Here is an 8,005-nt window from a genome sequence, read left to right as displayed (position 1 = left end):
ATATGTCCCCATACCACTTCCCTCTTGCATCTCCCTCTCTCCCACCCTCCCTATCCCACCCCTCTAGGTGGTCACAAAGCACGAAGCTGATCTCCCTGTGCTATGGGGCTCCTTCCCACTAGCTATCTGTTTTACATTTGGTAGTGTATATATGTCCTTGCCGCTCTCTCACTTTGTCCTAGCTTACCCTTCCCCCTCTCCGTATCCTCAAGTCCATTCTCTAATAAGTCTGCATCTTTATTCCCGTCTTGCCAATAGGTTCTTCATGACCATTTTTTTTTTTTGAGATTCCATATATACGTGTTAGCATACAGTATTTGTTTTTCTCTTTCTGACTTACTTCACTCTGTATGACAGTCTCTAGGACGAACCACCTCACTACAAGTAACTCAATTTCATTCTTTTTATGGCTGAGTAATACTCCATTGTATATATGTGCCACAACTTCTTTATCCATTCATCTGTCGATAGACACTAATGTAGCTTCCATGTCCTGGCTACAGTAAATAGAGCTGCAATGAACATTTTGGTACATGACCTTTTTTAATTATGCTTTTCTCAGGGTATATGCCCAGTAGTGGGATTGCTGGGTCATATGATAGTCCTATTTTAGTTTTTTAAGGAACCTCTATACTGTTCTCCATACTGGCTGTATCAATTTACATTCCCACCAACAGTGCAAGAGGATTCCCTTTTCTCAACACCCTCTCCAGCATTTATAGTCTGTAGATTTTTCGATGATGGCCATTCTGACAGGTGTGAGTTGACATCTCATTGTAGTTTTGATTTGTATTTCTCTAATGATTAGTGATGTTGAGCATTCTTTCATGTGTTTGTTGGCAATCTGTATATCTTCTTTGGAGAAATGTCTATTTAGGTCTTCTGCCCATTTCTGGATTGGGTTCGTTGATTTTTTGATGTTGAGCTGCATGACCTGCTTATAAATTTTGGAGATTAATCCTTTGTCAGTTGCTTCATTTGCAAATATTTTCTCCCATCCTGAGGGTGGTCTTTTCGTCTTGTTAATGGTTTCCTTTGTTGTGCAAAATATTTTAAGTTTCATTAGGTCCCACTTGTTTATTTTTGTTTTTTTTCTTTTTCCATTTCTCTAGAATGTGACTCAAAAAGGATCTTGCTGTGATTTATGTCATAGAGTATCCTGTCTATGTTTTCCTCAAAGAGTTTGATGGTAGCTGGCCTTATATTAAGGTCTTTAATCCATTTTGAGTTTATTTTTGTTTATGGTGTTAGGGAATGTTCTAATTTCATTCTTTTACATGTAGCTGTCCAGTTTTCCCAGCACCACTTATTGAAGAGGCTGTCCTTTCTCCACTGTACATTCCTGCCTCCTTTATCAAAGATAAGTTGACCATATGTGCCTGGGTTTATCTCTGGGATGTCTATCCTGTTCCATTGATCTAAATTTCTGTTTTTGTGCCAGTACCATACTGTCTTGATTACTGTAACTTTGTAGTATCGTCTGAAGACAGGGAGCCTTATTCCTCCAGCTCCGTTTTTCTTTCTCAAGATTGCTTTGGCTATTCAGGGTCTTTTGTGTTTCCTTACATATTGTGAAAATATTTGTTCTAGTTCTGTGAAAAATGCCAGTGGTAGTTTGATAGGGATTGCATTGAATCTGTAGATTGCTTTGGGTAGTAGAGTCATTTTCACAATATTGATTCTTCCAATCCAAGAACATGGTATACCTCTCCATCTATTTGTATCATCTTTAATTTTTTGAACAGTGTCTAATAATTTTCTGCATACAGAAGTTTTGTCTCCTTAGGTAGGTTTATTTCTAGATATTTTATTCTTTTTGTTGCAATGGTAAATGAGAGTGTTTTCTTAACTTCACTTTCAGATATTTCATGATTAGTGTATAGGAATGCCAGAGATTTCTGTGCATTAATTTTGTATCCTGCTACTTTACCAAATTCATTGATTAGCTCTAGTAGTTTTCTGGTAGCATCTTTAGGATTTTCTATGTATAGTATCATGTCATCTGCAAACAGGGACAGCTTTATTTCTTCTTTTCCAATTTGGATTCATTTTATTTCTTTTCCCCCTCTGATTGCCATTGCTAGGACTTCCAAAACTATGTTGAAAAATAGTGGTGAGAGTGGGCAACCTTGTCTTGTTCCTGGCCTTAGTGGAAATAGTTTCTATTTTTCACCATTGAGAATGATGTTGGCTGGAGGTTTGTCATATATGGCCTCTATTATGTTGAGGTAAGTTCCCTCTATGCCTACTTTCTGCAGGGATTTTATCATAAATGGGCGTTGAATTTTGTCAAAAGCTTTCTCTGCATCTATTGAGATGATCATATGGTTTTTCTTCTTCAATTTGTTAATATGGAGTATCACATTGATTGTTTGGTGTATATTGAAGAATCCTTGCATTGCTAGGATAAAACCCACTTGATCCTGGTGTATTATCTTTTTAATGTACTGTTGGATTCTGTTTGCTATTATTTTGTTGAGGATTTTTGCATCTATGTTCATCAGTGATATTGGCCTGTAGTTTTCTTTCTTTGTGACATCTTTGTCTGGTTTTGGTATCAGGGTGATGGAATTAGTTTTGGAGGGTTCCTCCTTCTGCTATTGTTTGGAGGAGTTTGAGAAGGATAGGTGTTAGCTCTTCTCTAAATGTTTGATAGAATTCGCCTGTGAGGCCATCTGTTCCTGGGCTTTGGTTGGTTAGAAGATTTTAAATCACAGTTTCAATTTCAGTGCTTGTGATTGGTCTGTTCATATTTCCTGTTTCTTCCTCGTTCAGTCTTAGATGGTTGTGCATTTCTAAGAATTTGTCCATTTCTTCCAGGTTGTCCATTTTATTGGCATATAGTTGCTTGTAGTAATCTCTCATGATCCTTTGTATTTCTTGAATGTCAGGTGTTACTTCTCCTTTTTCATTTCTAATTTTATTGATTTGCGTCTTCTCCCATTTTTTCTTGATAAGTCTGGTTAATGGTTTATCAATTTTGTTTATCTTCTTAAAGAACAAGCTTTTATTTTTATTGTTCTTTGCTATCATTTCCTTCATTTCTTTTTAATTTATTTCTGATATGTTTTTATGGTTTCTTTTCTTCTGCTAACTTTGGGGTTCTTTTGTTCTTCTTTCCCTAATTGCTTTAGGTGCAAGGTTAGGTTGTTTATTTGAGATGTTTCTTGTTTCTTAAAGTAGGATTGTGTTGCCATAAACTTCCTTCTTAGAACTGCTTTTGCTGCATCCCATAGGTTTTGAGTCATCGGGTTTTAATTGCCATTTGTTTCTAAGTATTTTTTGACTTCCTCTTTGATTTCTTCAGTGATCTCTTGGTTATTAAGTAGTGTGTGTATAGCCTCCATTTGTTTGTATTTATTACAGATTTTTTCCTGTAATTGATATCTAGTCTCATAGCATTGTGGTCGGAAATGATACTTGATATAATTTCAATTTTCTTAAATTTACCAAGGCTTGATTTGTGACCCAAGATATGATCTATCCTGGAGAATGTTCCATGTGCACTTGAGAAGAATGTATATTCTGTTGTTTTTGGATGGAAAGTCCTATAAATATCAATTAAGTCCATCTTGTTTAATGTATCATTTAAAGCTTGTGTTTCCTTATTTATTTTCATTTTTGATGATCTGTCCATTCGTAAAAATAGGGTGTTAAACTACCCTACTATTATTTTGTTACTGTCTATTTCCCCTTTTATGACTGTTAGTATTTGCCTTATCTATTGAGGTGCTCCTATGTTGGGTGCATAAATATTTACAATTGTTATATCTTCTTCTTGCATTGATCCCTTGATCATTATGTAGTGTTCTTCTTTGTCTTTTGTAATAGTTTTTGTTTTAAAGTCTATTTTGTGTGATATGAGAATTGCTACTCTAGCTTTGTTTTGATTTCCATTTGCATGGAATGTTTTTTTCAATCCCCTCATTTTCAGTCTGTATGTTTCCCTTGGTCTGTAGTGGGTCTCTTGTAGACAGCATATATATGGGTCTTGTTTTTGTATCCATTCAGCCAGTCCATGTATTTTGGTTGGGGCCTTTAATCCTTTCATGTTTAAGGTAATTATCAATATGTATATTCCTATTCACATTTTCTTAACTGTTTTGGGTTTATTATTGTAGGTCTTTTACTTCTCTTGTGTTTCTTGCCTAGAGAAGTTCCCTTAGCATTTGTTGTAATGCTGGTTTGGTGGTGCTGAATTCTCTTAGCTTTTGCTTGTCTGTAAAGCTTTTAATTTTTCTGGCAAATCTGAATGAGATCCTTGCTGGGTAGAGTAATCTTTGTTGTAGATTTTTCTCCTTCATCACCTTAAATATGTCCTGCCACTCACTTCTGCTTGCAGAATTTCTGCTGAAAGTTCAACTGTTAACCTTATGGGGATTCCTTTATGTGTTATTTGTCATTTTTCCCTTGCTGCTTTTAATATTTTTTCTTTGTATTTAATTTTTGATAGTTTGATTAATATGTGTCTTGGTGTGTTTCTCCTTGGATTTATCCTGTATGGGACTCTCTGTGATTCCTGGACTTGATTAACTATTTCCTTTCCCATATTAGGGAAATTTTCAATTATAATCTCTTCAAATATTTTCTCAGTCCCTTTCTTTTTCTCTTCTTCTTCTGGGACCCCTATAATTCGAATGTTAGTGCATTTAATATTGTCCCAGAAATCTCTGAGATGTCCTTAATTATTTTCATTCTTTTTTCTTTATTCTCCTCTGCAATAGTTATTTCCACTATTTTATCTTCTAGGTCACTTATCCAATCTTCTGCCTCAGCTATTGTGCTATTGATTCCTTCTAGAAAATTTTAAATTTCATTTAATGTGTTGTTCATCACTGTTTGTTTGCTCTTTAGTTCTTCTAGGTCCTTGTTAAACGTTTCTTCTCTTTTCTCCATTCTATTTCCAAGATATTGGATCATCTTTACTATCATTATTCTAAATTGTTTTTCAGGTAGGCTGCCTAATTCTTCTTCATTTTTTAGGTCTGGTGGGTTTTTGCCTTGCTCCTTCATCTACCATGTGTTTTTCTATCTTCTCATTTTGCTTAACATACTGTGTTTGGGGTGTCCTTTTCGCATGCTACAGGTGTGTAGTTTCCATTGTTTTTGGTGTCTGTCCCCAGTGGCTAAGTTTGGTTCAGTGGGTTGTGTAGGCTTTCTGGTCGAGGGGACTAGTGCCTGTGTTCTGGTGGATGAGGCTTGATCTTGTCTTTCTGGCAGGCAGGTCCACATCTGGTGGTGTGTTTTGGGTTGTCTGTGGCCTTATTGTGATTCTAGGTAGCCTCTGTGCTAATGGATGGGGTTGTGTTCCTGTCTTGCTAGTTGTTTGACATTTGGTGTTCAGCACTGTAACTTGCTGGTCATTGAGTGGAGTTGCGTCTTGGTGTTGAGACAGATATCTCTGGGAGACTTTTCACTGTTTGATATTACATGGAGCCAGGAGGTCTCTTGTGGACCAGTTTCCTGAACTTGGCCCTCCCACCTCAGTGGCACAGCCCTGATGCCTGGCTGGAGCACCGAGAGCCTGTCCTCCACATGGCTCAGAATAAAAGGGAGGAAAAAAAGAAAGAAAGAAAGATGAAGATAAAATAAAATAGAGTTATGAAAATTAAAAATTAAAAAATAATTGTTAAGAAAAAAAGATTTTTTAAATAATAAAAAACAAAAACAAACAAAAAAACAGACAGATAGAACCCTACCACAAATGGTGAAAGCAAAGCTATACAGACAAAATCACACACAGAAACATACACATACACACTCACAAAAAGAGAAAAAGGGAAATATATATATATATATCATTGCTCCCAAAGTCCACCTCCTCAATTTGGGACGATTTTTTGTCAATTCAGGTATTCCACAGAGGCAGGGTACATCAGGTTTATTGTGGAGATTTAATCCTCTGCTTCTGAGGCTGCTGGGAGAGATTTCCCTGTCTCTTCTTTGTTCACTCAGCTCCAGGGGCTCAGCTTTGGATTTGGCCCCGCCTATGCATGTAGGTCGCCTGAGGGTGTCTGTTCTTCGCTCAGACAGGATGGGGTTAAAGGAGCAGCTGATTCAGAGGCTCTGGCTCACTCAGGCTGGGGGGAGGGAGGGGTACGGAATGCGGGGTGAGCCTGCGGCAGCAGAGGACAGTGTGATGTTGCACCACCCTGAGGCGCGCCGTGTGTTCTCCCTGGGAAGTTGTCCCTGGACCCCGGGACCCTGGCAGTGGTGGGCTGCACAGGGTCCCAAGAGGGGAGGTGTGGAGAGTGACCTGTGCTTGCACACAGGCTTCTTGGTGGCTGCAGCAGCAGCCTTAGTGTCTCATGTACGTCTCTGGGGTCCGCGCTGTTAGCCGCGGCTCGCGCCCGTCTCTGGAGCTCTTTTAAGTGGCGTTCTTAATCCCCTCTCCTTGCACACCAGGAAACAAAGAGGGAAGAAAAAGTCTCTTGCCTCTTCGGCAGCTCCAGACTTTCCCTGGACTCTGTCCCGGCCAGCTGTGGCACACTAATGCCCTGCAGGCTGTGTTCACGCCGCCAACCCCAGTCCTCTCCCTGTGCTCCAACCGAAGCCCGAGCCTCAGCTCCCAGCCCCGCCCACCCTGGTGGGCGAGCAGACAAGCCTCTCAGGCAGGTGAGTGCCGGTCAGCACGGATCCTCTGTGCAGGAATCTCTCCGCTTTGCCCTCCACACCCCTGTGGCTGTGCTCTCTTCCGTGGCTCTTCCTTGCCTCCGCCACCTGCAGTCTGCCCCTGTGAAGGGGTTTCCTAGTGTGTGGAAACCGTTCCTCCTTCATGGCTCCCTCCCACTGGTGCAGGTCCCGTTCCTATACTTTTGTCTCTGTTTTTTCTTTTTTTTTTTTTCCCCTACCCAGTAGGTTAGGAGGTCTAAGGTCTTCTGCCAGAGTTCAGTAGATGTTCTGTAGGAGTTGTTCCACGTGTTGATGTATTTCTGATGTATCTGTGGGGAGGAAGGTGATCTCCGTGTCTTACTCTTCTGCCATTTTGAAGCTCCTCCTCCGAACTATCAATTTCTAATTGAGCTTCTTTGTAAAAATAGGTTCTAGTAAATAGTGTTAAATCCAACTCTACTTTTAAAAAATTATTATAATGCATTTGAAAAGCTTAGACTTGTTTACTGAACATATGGATGGATTTACTCTGCCAGATCATATCCTTTTAGTCAACTCAGGAGAGGAGTCGTAGCTTCATAGTAAATAGGTCAGGGTAGATATATTTCAGTGTCACATTTGGAGGATGATAATATTTAGTTTGACTGAATAAATCATAATTTCATATGAAAATATTTTACCCCCTAACTGGACAATAGAATCATAGTCTAAAGAAAGACTTTATGTAGCTAAAGAAAAACTATAATCAGTATAACTATTTGGAGAAGATACTTAGCATTCTTAGTATAATGTAGCTTCATTATTATACCTCTTACTGGTAAATTATATTGATTTGTGTTGGAATTAACAGAAGAGCTCCAAAGTTTTTTTTTAGGGAAAAGCTGTTACTGGTCCGAAGAAAATGCATCACAGGATCATCAGCACCACAACTGAGGGAAGATACGGCAGAATGAAATGGTCAGTGTGTGACATCATTAAACCTGTTTGAGTTATTTCTGATTTTATGGCTTCCTGTCGACTTAATGAGAATGAAATATTGAAATTAACAACTGTCTTTTAATTTAGGATGAACAATAAAATGGAACAAGTTCTGAAGAGAGAAGACGAATTAAAAAAAAATAAGAGGTGAGGTAGCCAAGAGTTTCTTAAGTAAGACAAAAAAGCATTAAACATAAAATTAAAAAATTAATAAACTGGACTCATTCTATTAAGAAATTCTGTTCATACATAGACATCACTTTAAAGTGCAAAACAACCCACATACAGAGAGAAAATACTTTTAAAAAAGATTTGACAAAATACTTGTACCCTAGTAATCTACAAATCAATACTAAAATATTACAATCTCAATTAACAATGAACAAAATAGTTGAACACTTCCAAAAGGTTATCT

Source organism: Hyperoodon ampullatus, assembly GCF_949752795.1.
Source record: "Hyperoodon ampullatus genome assembly, chromosome: 5".
NCBI lineage: Eukaryota > Metazoa > Chordata > Mammalia > Artiodactyla > Ziphiidae > Hyperoodon > Hyperoodon ampullatus.
Note: the sequence above shows the minus strand (reverse complement) of the source record.